General features: G+C 30.5%; 1 long non-coding RNA gene across 4 annotated transcripts in view; it reads left to right on the forward strand.

The window, feature by feature from the left end:
* LOC141535105 (uncharacterized) overlaps positions 1-15,061 on the forward strand; it is a 232,519-nt gene that overhangs the window by 88,417 nt on the left and 129,041 nt on the right. The window lies entirely within an intron of this gene.

The following is a 15,061-nucleotide window of genomic DNA, read 5'->3' on the forward strand; positions in this document are numbered from 1 at the left end:
AACGAACACGAGCCATGAAGAAGGAGGAAAATGGAGAAGAAGTTTAACCAGATAAATGTTTTAAGCAAAGTTATAATATAGGATATGAGAGAGGCACCCACGCTCTTTACTCAGCTCTCAGAGATCTGCTCTCCTGGATCATCAGTATATCCTTACACATTACTCACCACTGCGTTATATTATACATAACAGAGTTGCCGACACGCGCACACGCTGGCTCGAGGTCCTTCTTCGCCCATAAATAAGTCCCCTAGTCCTGAGTCCTGAAAGCTTTCGAGCCAAGCTAAATACTAAGTACACTGCATACACAAGTTGAAACTAATACTCACCCTTGGTCGGAGGATGATAGCACTGTATAGCCTTGAGCCGCGAGATATCTCCGCAATGACACGTAACGAGGGATCTAATGGGTTTGCAGACACCGGCCGATCTTATGCTTCCTCCATTCTGCATGTGCTGGATAATGCCCAGGACTTAAACTCTGACTCTTATTCTCATTATGTGTGTGTGTGTGTGTGTGTGTGTGTGTGTGTGTGTGTGTGTGTGTGTGTGTGTGTTTGTGTGTGTGTGTGTTGGGATGCACAGCATCACTTGTCCGTTTACTCTACTGAGAATTCGCCCACAAGTTATCACACGGCATCAAGATGTGGAATGCCTCGAATTAATTCTCCTTTAATCACCTTCCTCGTGTTTATTCAACTCGGTACCATGTTAACACATTCATGCTCAACCTTGTCATGTCGCTTGAGTATTTCAAGATCTTGCTACACATTTTTTTTAATTTTTTTAATTTAACAAATTCTTCTTTTTATGTTTTATTAATATTTTTTTATTATATTCATTATATTCAGGAATTTTAATTTTTGACTAGGAAAAAATGTATTATGATTAAATTTTTCTTTTCAATAAAAATTAGTAAATTAAAAAAAATAAAAATTAATAATCTTCAAAGATTAATTAGTGATTGCATTTTTTACTTATATAAATAACAATTTTTTATATTGAATTTTCATTAATTTTTTAATTTTGCCAATTAAAAAATTGACTTTGTCAATTATTTAATTTTATTTATATAGGAGAAGGTAACCTAAATCGGGTACCTCGCCCAAAGCGGGTAGGTTCTGTTTTATTGTGACATTGAATGCGAATGTCAAAGTATACATTTGTAGTGATTATGGGAACACCCCTGAGGATTTGAAAGTTCTGATTGGGTGTTCGAGTTTTGACAGAAAGTAACTAAATAAAAAATAAAGAAATTGCTAAATTTGTTAAAATTACAAATGGAATGTGTCATCAGATGATTCGAACACTATTACACTTATGACAATATTGATGAAGCTATAATATTTTGGTACTATTTAACTCTTAAGGACGATACAAGTTCGGATGGTTCCCTTTGTATTTTTGATTTTACAATTGTTTAGCAAAAAAACGTGTACTGGGGCAAAGCGGGTAGGGCAAAGTGGGTACCTACTTGCGCTGCTCTGATCCAATCCTATATTTGTTTTGTCATACAATATTATCAATTAATACGTAAATATAAGAAAAAAGCGGAAATATATTCTTGATTGAAAATTTATCATCAATTTCAATAGAAAAATGCTTATTTTGCTTAAAATTAATGAAATAAAAATAAGATCATTATTTGAATGATTGCAATGCCTAAAAATCTTTTTTTTATGTTAGCTAAATACACAATTTTATTATCAAAATTAGTTTTATCATTAGATTCATCTATTTGTAGTGCTTATCCGCTTTGGGCTAAGGGGTAGGGTAAAGCGAGTTTTTAAACAGTTTTTATTCTTTATTGATAAAATATTCTTAGGCCCAAATTACGACAATATTCCTATCTAATATTGAAATTCGATCACTACTATGTCGGATAGAATAATATTCGTTAGTAAATCGAAGAAAAACTAAAACTTCTAGGCCTTATTCGTTAGCTTACCTGCTTTAGGCCACCCTTTCCTAAATCTTCGAAATAAAAATTCTAAATTAATAATTAATGTTAATTAAAATTTTTCTAAATAATAAACATTAATAAAATTAAAAAAACCAGAAAATTTTTTTACCTAAAAAAAAATTCAAACTTTATATAAAAAAAAAAGTGCAACCAATAATAACAACGCTTGAAATTACTTCAATCTTAAAAAGAAAAAAAAAAGATGTTCAAGCAGCAGAGAATTTCCATAAATCGGTACATTCAATTAAAAAACAATAAAATTTCTCAAGACTAGCCTTCAAATCGGTATCATTGAAGCGAAAACCGGTAGTGATCTAATTACAATAATTATTTAATGAAAAATATGTAAATCGGTGAGCTGGAGCATGATGCTTCTTAACCACAAACCACAAGGATCCGAGCGCAGGTTCATCGGAGTTAACCTTGAGAGTATGATTAGAAAGCAAAAGGTTCCCCGTCGTTTGCCGATCACGATTCGTCCTCGGTGCTCGTTGGGAGCCTGGACTGCGAGCCGGTGAGTCGGTGCAAAGACATATCGTACGATCGTCGCTCGGGAAATAAAAACGGCAACATCGGGTACAGGTGCCGACTATCAACAATCAACTATCGACTATCGACTATCGACTATCGACTATCCGCTACCGATCTCTCAACTCCTTCTCGGATCTCGGATTAACTTATTTTAAAAATAGCTAACGGACTTGGACTTATTATCTCACACGCTCAATCCTCAAGGAGCCTTTAAAAATAAAAATAAAAATAAAATTAAAATTAAGCTCTAAGCTCGGGTTAAGCGTATTCCGTGTGAACATACAGGTTTCGGTAGAGATCGTAATCGATTAAGCGACGCCTTGCTCTTCTTGTCTTGTGCATCCTCCGAGTTAACCAAGTAAAAAGTAAAGAGAGTACACATAAGTGAGCTTTAGCTGGAATATATGTATATACGATCTTATTCTCCACCCTCGATAAATTTTCGTGGTCAAGCCTAATCGTACGGCTGAATCTCAAGATCCCGAGGTGTGCTGATAAATTCACCTGAAATAAACGATACAAGAACAACGTTAAGAGGAACTAAAAATAAATAAAATGATAACAAAAAATAAAAGATTAAAATAAATCGACTGCATAAAGTCACGATTGAGGGAGCTCTTACAGGAGTTTGTTACCGGAGTAATTTCACTTACACTCGCCACCAGATCTTCACTGTCTTCCGATAATCTCAGGCCTCAATAGCAAAACAACAACACCGAGTTGAACAACTCCAGCAACAACCAACAACCAACAACCAACAAGCAACCAGCAACAAGACCATGATCGATAGCACTCGAATAATGGATAATCTAGACCACGTTCCTCCTGCTAGCTGGTAGCTCTTTTACTCTCTCTCTCTCTCTCTCTCTCTCTCTCTCTCTCTCTCTCTCTCTCTCAGCTCTCTGCTATATCGAGAGCTATCATCGATATTCCTCCTCTCGGATAACGAGTACACCAGAATACGGAATAAGGAGTAAAGAATAAAGAATAAAGAGTACTAGATTTAGAAAAGGAAAGAACCATCCGGAATCAAGTCCTGGGACTTAATCGAGGTTAACTGACACTGAACCGTTCGATTTCGTTCCAGCCTTAATATCAAAGCTTGGAAAAATGAGGAGGCGAATGATGAAAATTGATAAATCAGTGGAATAAAGAGGAAGGAGACCTCCCTAGTACACTCGGTATGTTGTGGACGTCGAGGTTTTACGAGCAAATAGCGGGAAGTTGGTCTTTGATAGATTACGCGAGGAGTGTAGCAAGGTACGGAGACTTTAGTGGAGTAGTCAGGAAATAATAGGATTTTTTTTTTTTCTAGTTATTTATTTTCAGTTGTTTTCTCGTGTGCTATTTCCTCTTTGTCTCCGCGTACCACGACAATACGTTGAGTGAATTGGAAATTATTTTTCGAGAAATGGTTAAAATTATTTCACGGCGGTCACCGGAAGCCAACACATCTAATCATGGAATCCTTTATTCGCTATTGATACCAAGAAATTTTTTTTATTAATTATCGATTTTATTTTTTATACACAGAAAGAAAAATTTTTTGACTGGAGAACAAAATTCTTGGCTCAAGAAAATTTTCGGGTGCCTGAAGGAAGACCGAAGTTGTATTGACCGAAGTAAAAATTTTTCTTGAAATTCTATTCTAGGTAGAAGTCATTTTTTCTTAATTCAAATTATTATAAATACTTGATACAATAATTTTTTATATTTGATCAAGATTTTTAGATACTTTAGGGAAGTAACGCTACTTATTTCAGCTGAGAAAAAAATTTTCTCACCTTGAGAAAATTTTTCTTTTGAATATTTGATACCCATTCTATATTATTTTAGCGTGCAATTATACATATTGAATGAAAAAAAAATGATTCAATATTATTTGATCTTTCCATTTGATATGTTAATCAATGAAAATATTAATAAAAATTTACTTCTATCAAGATATTTAATTTTTTGGAGCAAGAGAAAAATTTTCTCAAGACAAGAAAATTTATTTCTATCAAGAATTACATTTTTTGGAGCAAGAGACTGAATTTTCTCAAAACAAAAAACTTTTCTTGACTTAAATAGATTTTCTTGGATCAAGATACGTATTTTTTAAAGCAAGGGAATTAATTTGTTGGAATAAGTGAAATTTCTTGGGTCAAAAAAAATTTTTTTTCGCTCAGGAAAATAATTCCGAAGAAAAATATTTTCTCGGCTCTAGTGAACCTTTTTTTCTGTGTAGGTAATTTATATTTTATATTACAAGATAGGTAATTAGTTTATTCAGCGGTAATTAAAATATCAAATTTATTCACTTACAACGACAGATTTAAAAGAAGATATTATATTACTGAGTATTTTTATTTTTCGTGGTACCTTGTCAGAATTTATCGAGGATAATTTGCACCTACAGATCATCTTGCTCGAAGATCTCAAGAAAATATCTTGAAGCATTTTTTACTCGATTTTACGACCCACCAAAAAGGTTCCAATGCTCGGTACTTAAATGTTTTTATTTTTTTCATTTATTTACACTAGAGTAATGAATATGTAACAAGTGATTAAACAAAGAATTTTAAACATTATTTCCCTTTAATGGATAATCAATTGAACCGGTAACTTTATGTAACAACTACTTGCTGTTTAAGACAATTCAACTTTTTTCCCACTCAAGTAATTATCTCTGTAAAAAATAAATTTTCTGGTAAAAATAAATTACAATTAAATAATTTGTGTCTATTTTTATCTAAACACAAATATTTTCTGTCCTAACTGAAAACATTGTTCTGATAAAAATAGATAGTACCGAATAGCCTAGATTCTCTTCTATCTCTTCCTATTAATGTTTCCGAGCACTTAGAGGCACTGAGAGAGGAAGTGACTGAACTTTTTCAGCTAGAAAAATCCATTTAGATCTCTCCGATCGCCGTCTGAGCCTCAATATCCCGCAATTGACGCGATAATACGGCCTGCTAATGGAATTAACTCGGCTGGCTCATAAGTCAGATCCAAACTCACAAGATAATAGTAACGACGCCGAGACGAAGACGGATACGGATGTACTTGTAAATCCATTTACATTACACTTTACTTTAAGAGTATACATATTACTCGATAACGCAAACCCCGTCTGTTCGGAAATGCAACTCTATATTGGCCTTGTCATCCTTAACATTAACAATCATTATCATTAATGGTAATGTTAACACTAAAAACCGTAACTACTTCCTCTTTTTATTTAAGATTGAATTTTTTTTCTGATTAAAAAATTATATTAAAAAAAATTTTTGAACCAACAAAATTATTTTTTGACAATAACAAGCAGAAAAATTTTTTATTAAACAAAATTCTTTCAACTCAAAAAAAAATTTTTTTTTTACTTCACTAGAAAATCGAACGCTCTTCGCGCGCTTTTATCAAAATATTTATTTATCGACAATTTAATTAATCAATATTTTAAAAAATTCTACTCATTAATATTTAACAGTTTCCATGTTAACCTTTGCTATAGTAACCGTTGCTATGGTAACTGTTGCTTTAGTAACCGTTGCCAAAATGGTCACTGTAGCAACGAAAAGCGACAACAAGGAAAACGTCACATCAATTTTTTGATGAAGGATTAAAAACAAAAAAAAATTTTTCATTAAATTTTTTGAACTAAAAAATTTTTTTTTCAATCAAATAAATTTTCGGTAATTATTCACAAGTCCATGGAAAGAATAAGATGACACTGGATATCATCCCAGATTATATTCAGTGATATCTGTGGCAAAAAAAAATTTCAGATAGTAACTAGAAAAATTCCAGATTATACTGAGTGATATTTGGATTATACTCATTATAATCTAGATTATACTGAGTGATATCTGGATTATACTCATTTTAATCTGGATTATACTCATTGCAATCTGGATTATACTAGCTACTATCTGAAATTTTTTCTCACTAACTGTAATCTGGGATGATATTCAGTGTCATCTTGTTTTTTCCGTGTGGAGTCTACCATTTTAATTTTAATTTTTTTGAACGAAATTTTTTGTTTATTAATTTTGATGTACATTTTTTTGAAAAATACATAAAAAATGAACAATTTAAAAAAAAAGTTGATTACCACAATTTTAACAATTTTACAAATTTCAAAAAACTTTATAAATTAAAAAAATTTGTTATATATAACTTATTATTATTTTTTTTAATTGTTCGTTTTTTTATCCACTTTTCAAAATATATTAAGAACATCAAAAAAAGATAAAATAAAAATTTTATCCAAAAACATGAAATCCAGATTTTTTACAACTTTTGAAGGCAAAAAAGCTATCGAAATATTAATTTTTTGATATTTCCGATATCACCACCATAAATTCGCCGTAAAAATAAGTAGAATAAAAAAAAATAAAAAAATGTTAATTTTTCACCTAGATATGGCCAAAAATACTTTTGCCCCCACTTGTAAATAATTACCAAATTTTTTATCAATGTAAAATTAAGATTTAAATATAATTGTATAATAATAATGTAAACCAAAATTTTTTTTTAATTATTTAAAGCGTTATCGGTAATTACTGTCCAATTATTAATTATCAATCTCAATTACCACCAAAGTAAAAATTGGGTTTAATTTTTCTTAAATAATTTATTCATTTTTGAGTTAGCTGGAGGGAATTCCTTGACGCAATTCCCCTCGGGTAAAACGAAATGCCCAGCTCGAGCTCCAGCAACTCTTAAACGACTCAATCATCCTCACAGCCATTGAAAGCGATCTGTCTATTCGCACACCGGACGATTATAAACTCGTTCGCGGTAACCGGAGCCTCGGCGAGCAGACCACCTTACTCTATTACTGCACTCGGTCTTGGTCTTGTAACTCGACGCCAGTACGGGTAATTACACTTAACTCTCAATGCGTCTCAACTGTATAGGCCGAGGAGGCTAGACACACAGCCGCTCTTTCCCTTATCAGACACTTGCTAAATCATTCGATCGCGAAATCCTCATACCTGTCAATTATCAGCAAATGATAGATGACAACACCCAGCTGATGAGACCGGCTCTAATCTAATATCTTATGATTATAAAAAAGTTATAAACACGTATTGTAATAGTCACTCTCACGAGTGTTAGTCTTGGTTCTTGTGTATCTCTAGGCGTCGAGGCAATTTCCCTGAAACCCCATTAACCCCTTGAAGATGAACGGTCCAGGTCTCGTTTAAATATAAAGGAGCAGAGCGAGAGGGAGAAAGCGAAACTCTTACTTAGTGTCGTTCATAGCTCTTCCTTCTTTCCTCTTGCTTTCGTGCATTCCTTCGGCTGGCTGTGTTCGAAGAGGCTCTTCCACGCTGGCTTGACTTTACTTTACTGGACTTGTACTTGACCTCTTCCTCACATTATACTTTGTATTGAACGCGTAGATATTATATCTGAGCTCCGTTCCGGTGAAAGAGACCCGTGAGGTCACAACCCCACCGCTTATGTAAACCATTTATCTAATAATATTACGGTTCAACTATTATTTTTCTTTATTTTGTCCTCTATCCTTTATTCCTTGGATTTTTTATTTAGAGAAGGGGTGTGTTAGCTTTCACATTTTATCGATGGATAAATTTATTTCTTATTTTCATTTTTATGAAAATAATTCAAGTTGAGAAAATTCATAAGCCCATTTTATTATGATTAATAAATTAAAAATAAATTTATTACATTATCAATTTTTATGAAAAAAAATTTTTTTTAATTATTACACTGTAAAAAAAGCGGTGTTAAAAATGGACTTATTTAATACCGCGCGGTGTTAAAATAAAATAACACCGGCGTATCGGTGTACTTTTCCGGTGTTAAATCGATATAAAAACGGAGTAATAAACAGAAAAAAAAATGTTCTTGAATCAAGTATAAATTTTTGAAGAGCTCAATATTCTTGGTTTGAGTAAAAAAATTCTTGATTTAAGGAAATTTTACTAAATTCAAGAATTTTTCTTCTTGATCCAAGACAATTACCCTCTTCAAAATTATATTCTTGGTTCAAGAATTTTTCTCTTGAATTAAGTTAATTTTTTTTTCTGTGTACCAGTGTAAAAGCAGAGTAAACAGTCTATTTAAAATATCAAGATTATAAAATCTATAAAACATAATAAAACTTAGTTCTTAAATCAAGAAAATCAATAGAAAGTATATTAAAATAGTATTCATTACACCAGCCCAAAAAGAAAACTTCAGATTCAAATTCATAATAAAAATCATATTTGATCCGGGTCCACAAAATTTACTCATCGCTGTGACTAGTTTTTCGCAATTTTTGCCTTTTTTTGGAGTTTTTTGCATTTTACTCAAAATTTTGAGGGTGTACGGGCAAAACTGACTTCAGATTCGAATTTAGCGCTTCAAAATACATAAAGATAGGTAGGTCCAGTCAAAAGTACAGACGACTTTTTTTTGTAGGCTAGTGTTATTTTATGATTTTTAGTGAAATAAACAAAACTGTGCCTATAAAAATTAAGAAAAAAATGTATGACATAAAAAAATGTAAAAAGTCTATGAGTATCATTCAGAACAAATTTTAATTTTGGTTTGTAGTTATTTAAATTGTTACCTATGTAATATGAAATTTATTCAAAAATTATACAATTTTTCAGCTACCATTTTAATAATTAATAGTTTTATGAATTAATAAATATACTGTCCGACAGTAGTAATTTAGTGAATAAAAATATTCACAAAGTAAAATATCTTCAACATCGAAAAATATTTTAACACCGGAAAATTTTTAACGCCTCTTTAACACGGAAAAAAAATATTTACACCGGCAGCGGTGTTATTTTAACACCGCTTTTGGTTTTGAAATTAAACACCACAAATTTTAACACCTACATCGCTTGGACTTATCCCGTTTTTTTTTTTTTTTACAGTGTACATAAAGTCTCAAAAATTTTTATGTTTCTTTAATTTGTTTTCGTAATTTTTTTTGCTCAAAATAAATTTTCAAAAAATAAAAATTAGTTTTCATTGAATTATCTCTGCAATAGTATATAAATAAAAATGTTAATAATTTTTTAACAAAAATAAAATAATAAAAGTAGTTGCAAAGAAGAAATAAAAAATTTTTTCGATACTCATGAGTTGTACAATTGTAATAAAATATTAAAAAAAATAAAAAATAACAAATTGTTGTTTTTAATAAAAAAAATTGTTGTTTCGCAAGTAAAGAGAAATACGTATGTCTTGTGGTTTGATCTCGCGCCCGTTGACAAATTTGACAAGGTAGGCAATCGATTGCTCTTAATCGGTGGTAATCGATACAGCGATCGGGTCCCATTAGTGCTGCGGGCATCGGCGGGTAAGTCATCCCGCGGTTCTTACTTTTATATATATAAATACAAATACAAATACTTGGGAATAGCGTGGACCAGATCGCGAGTTACCAGTTAAGAGTCGCGGTTATTGCATTTACTTTTCGATCACGTCCTGCACTCCTCACCCATAAGACCAAGAAAATCGAGTGGAGTTTTCTCTGCGCCACGTCACTTGTCACAGCGATGCTGACTGAAATATTTTTTTTGCAATCGAAAAAAACGCGCGTTCCGTCTCCTCCATCATATATATATATATATATATATATATATATATATATATATATATATATATATATATATATATATATATATACATATATACATATATACCTATACATACATGACTATCCCGGAGAGTACCTTCGACAGTTGTGCGACCGTTTACGTACTCGTATGATCCGTATCGCTCGCGGTTTTATATATATGTATGTACTTTCACGATGATATGCCATTCACGTTTCTCGTGCAGACATTTTAACTGAAAAAACATTATATTCTTAAACTTTATCTTACCAACAAAATACACACATAATTTCATTTTATTGTATCCATTATCCATTTCATTATTATTATTATTATTATTCATTATATTTATCGAATTTTATTCACTCAATAAATTATTTATCTTTCAAAGGTTTTCAATCGAAAAAATAAAATAGTTGTTTAATTAATGATTAAATTTAAAAAAATAATAATAAATTTTTATTTAATATGCAATTTTTTTTCAATTGCAAATATGTATTGATTTTTTTTTAATATAAAAATTTGGTAATTATTTACAAGTGGGGTCCACCTGATTTTTAGCCATATCTAGGAGAAAAATTAACATTTTTTAATTTTTTTTATTCTGCTTGTTTTTACGGCGTATTTATGATAAAAAATATCGTGAAAGATAAAAATAATGATTTTAATAGCTTTTTTGACCTCAAAAGTTGAAAAAAATTTTGGCTTTCATGTTTTTGGATAAAATTCCTATTTTGTCTTTTTTTGATATAATTTGAAAAATACGTCATAAAACGAACGATCAAAAAAAAAAAGTTGAATATCACAATTATTTAAAAAACTTATGAATTTTATTGAAAATTTGTTAAAATTGTAATGATCAATTTTTTTTTAAATTGATGATAGCTAGTATAATCTAGAACATCACGTAGTATAATCTGGATTACAATGAGTATAATCCAGATATCACACAGTATAATCTGGATTTTTTTTAGCTAGTATCTGAAATTTTTTTTCCACAGATATCACTGAGTATGATCTGGGATGATATCCATTGTCATCTTGTCCTTTCCGTGTACCTTGAAAAAAAAAATTTTTTTTTAATTCTTGAACAAAAAAAAACGTTCTGAAAAGCTTCATTATTTTGATACAAGTAAAAAAATTCTTAAACTAAGAAATTTTTATTGATTCAAAAATTTTTCTGTCTAAATAAATTAATTTTTTTTTGTAAAATTTTAAAAAACTACAACTAAATTTTTTTAATAAAACTTTAAATTCTAAAATACTAATTAATGACTTTTACAATTAAATTAAATAAAAAATTGTTGTAAATTATTCTGACAAAAATTCAAAGTTTAATTTTCTTCTTACAATGCTGATTGGAAAATAATCAATAGTGTATTAAAATAAATGAACTAATAATGAAAATGAGTGTGCAGTGTCTAGAAAGATTGTCAGATTGTCGATCGTGAATTTATGGGCCACCTTAGCGCTAAAGGACTTGGACTGTTGGTTAAGCGCGAGCAAACAAGTACCACACACACATACACACACATGAAGTCAAGAGCGAGCTTACTAAGCGAGTACCGTGATCCAGTGATGCAGCGCATGAGTCTGAGGCCAAGAGAAGATCTTAAGTAAAGTAAAGTCGTGCCAGCGCGGCCCAATTACTTTAAATTGAGTTATAACCGGATCAAATTGCCGATAATTGGCGATTGCATAGCTTAATCGGCATCCCCTTTCTGCCCTTACTTGTTTTTCTCCGCCCCACGTGCCTCTACTCGCCTTTCCGCCTTTTTGTATCTTAAAAAATCCTCTCAGCAAAAAATAATGATAAACTCGAATTTAATTGACAATAAATAAGTCGAGAGAAATTAAGACATTTTCGGATCAATTACATGCGAGTTATTTATTTATTTATTGATATGTCAAATAATGAATACACTTATCCGGTGGTTGCTTTCTTAATTTATATTTCTATTTGTAGTTGTATTATAGATTTAAGTTAAGAGACACAGTAGCGTTTCGCGTTGCCTAACTCATGCATAGAGTCATGACAGGCTTTAACGATTACTTATTGCCTGTACCGGTGGTGTGTAACCAGTCGCAATAACAAACTGAGGCTTATAAGCCGCTGGCCACTGCTATTTTATATTTTATATTTTATTTGTTCCTCTTTATGTATATGTTACACTACATGGAACCTGCTCACGACAGCATGTGTATATCCATTAACTATTATTGCACGTACGCGTGCATTTTATTTATTCATTTATTTTTGATCAAGGGTGTTAATAATTACTTTTATTTATTAGCGCCTTTTTCGTATTTTTTTATTAAAATAAAAATTAATTTACAAACTTAATCTTACACAGAAAAAAAGGTTCATTTGAGCCAAAAAAATATTTTTTTTTCTAATTATTTTCTTGAGTGAAAAAAATATTTTTTTTTGACACAAGAAGTTTCACTTATTCCAACAAAATTAATTTTTTTGTTTTAAGAAATACGTATCTTGATCCAAGAAAATTAATTTAAGTCGAGAAAATTCAGCCTCTTGCTCCAAAAAATTTAGTTCTTGATAGAAATAAATTTTCTTGTCTTGAGAAAATTTATCTCTTGCTCCAAAAAATTAAATATCTCGATAGAAGTAAATTTTTATTAATATTTTCATTGATTAACATATCAAATGGGAAGATCAAATAATATTAAATCATTTTTTTTTATTCAATATGTATAATTGCACTCTAAAATAATATAAAATGGGTATCAAATATTCTCAAGGTGAGAAAATTTCTTTCTTAGCTGAAGTAGGTGATGCTGCTTCCCTAAAGAACCTTAAAATCTTGATCAAATATAAAAATTTATTGTATCAAGCATTTATGATAATTTGAATTAAGAAAAAACGAATTATCAAAAAAAAAAAGTTGACTATCACAATTTTTTAAAAAACTTATGAATTTTATTGAAAATGTGTTAAAATTGTAATGATCAATTTTTTTTTTAAATTATTGATTTTTTTATGTATTTAAAAACAATATATATCAAAATTTTCCTAAAAAATTTTGTTCAAAAAAATAAAAATTAAAATGGTGGACCCCACTTGTAAATGATTACCAATGACAACCAAGAATAGAATTTCAAAAAAAATTTTTAATTCGACCAACACAATTCCGATCTTCCTTTAAGCACCCGAAAATTTTCTTGAGCCAAGAATTTTGTTCTCGAGTCAAGAAATTTTTCTTTCTGTGTAATATAAATCTTTCAATTGCTTTCAAAAATTATTTATTTATTAATAATTATTTTTAATTGATATAAATAAAATAAAAAATAAAAAGACATTAAAGAAAAGATCACTGCATACATAAACCCGACAAATGAAGAAGTCAAACAAGAATAATAACCATAAATAAATAAATAACACGTTATTTGTTTGTTTTTCCAACGCAATGAATGAGTAATTTAGCAATTGATCACCTGAGCATCATCATCATCATCATCATCATGCTCGTCCTGATGATTATTATCAGAAAACCGGAAAGAATGCCGCGACCCGACAAGGTCAAACGTCACGATCCTTGATTTGTGATTCGCTGTTTGCTATTCGCGATCCTTAGAGCCACTCGATGATTTAGCAATCGCTGCTTCCTGGTGGAATTGATTGATGGTACCCACTCTCCATCGAGTAAACAAATAACAACCTACTCTTCAATAGCATCCACATAAACTACTATTTCATTTTACAACTTTTATCCTCACACAACTCTTAGCTTTAAAGTACCACAATAAGCCATCAATATTTATCTCTGCTTCGAACACCAACAACAATCTATAAAATCAACATTTAATGTATATATTGGATTTGTATCGGCAGCAGGAGCAAAATCGAACATCCTCATCTCACCGAAGTTGAGTTAAGTGCAAAGTTATACAACTTGTTGCCGGGTGTTACAACGCAGACGCATAAACTCGATAGCTTACAAGTACACGCCAGTGATAGTCTTTGTTTGTGAGGAACATTAGGTGTACATTGAATTTCGCCCACGGTAATACCTCCAGAATGTCTGGCTCTTCTGCAGTTGCAGTTGCTGCTGCTGCTGCTGCTGTTTGAGCTTTTCACGGGTGATTTATATGCCAGCTAAGTGATTCCGCGTGTAGTTCTTCTCGACTCCTGAAGAGAGCTCAGCAGAAAGATCCTCAAGCCTTTTACTTAAACTTTTAACCAAACTTGAATAGAACCTTTTTACCTTTTACTTTCTTTTCTTATGCGCTCTGGTGTGCGTATTATTGCTCCGCACTGGCTGAGAACTTACCAACCTGAAGGATTTAGGATTAACCGCGGCCATAAATTCAACGCATAAACATCGCCGTTAGTCGTTAGTCGTTACTTAATCGCACAACATTTATATTACTTTTTTTTTTTTTTTTTTTTTGGTTAGATTATACGCTCTTTGTTTTGCTATTGGATTATTTATTGTAATTATAATTATAATTAATTGTGTCGGGAGGTTAATTAACTCAGATTATGTAAATACAATACGAAAAATATTTATTATTATTTCTTTAAATGTTTTACTGGCCTCTCAGATCACCTATTTACACTTATGTAAAAACTTTATCATTTATTTACACCTTTTTTTATTTTTAACAATATTTATTATCATTATTAATAATTTAAAAATTATAGGCAAATTTTTAATCAAATTTATTATTCATTTGGTAACTATATAATTCTATTTTTGAACTTTGTTTTTTTGACAACTTCAAAAATAGGAAAAAGCGTAATTACACAATTACCCAGAATAATTTAAAAATATACTTGATATTTTATTAAATTTTTTTTTTTTTTTTTTTTATAAATTGACAATTTACGCTAAAACTTATATCTAGCTTATAAAAGTAGCAGACATTAAAGGTATTTAAATATATCAAAAAGTGAGTAAAAATTTTTTCAAAAAAATTATTGCTCTGCTACTTTTTCATTTAAAAAAAAAAAAAAATAATTTTATTACAA

The sequence above is a fragment of the Cotesia typhae genome, unplaced genomic scaffold (assembly GCF_013202065.1).
Source record: "Cotesia typhae breed Kobodo isofemale line unplaced genomic scaffold, CoteBio_Ctyphae scaffold_13, whole genome shotgun sequence".
NCBI lineage: Eukaryota > Metazoa > Arthropoda > Insecta > Hymenoptera > Braconidae > Cotesia > Cotesia typhae.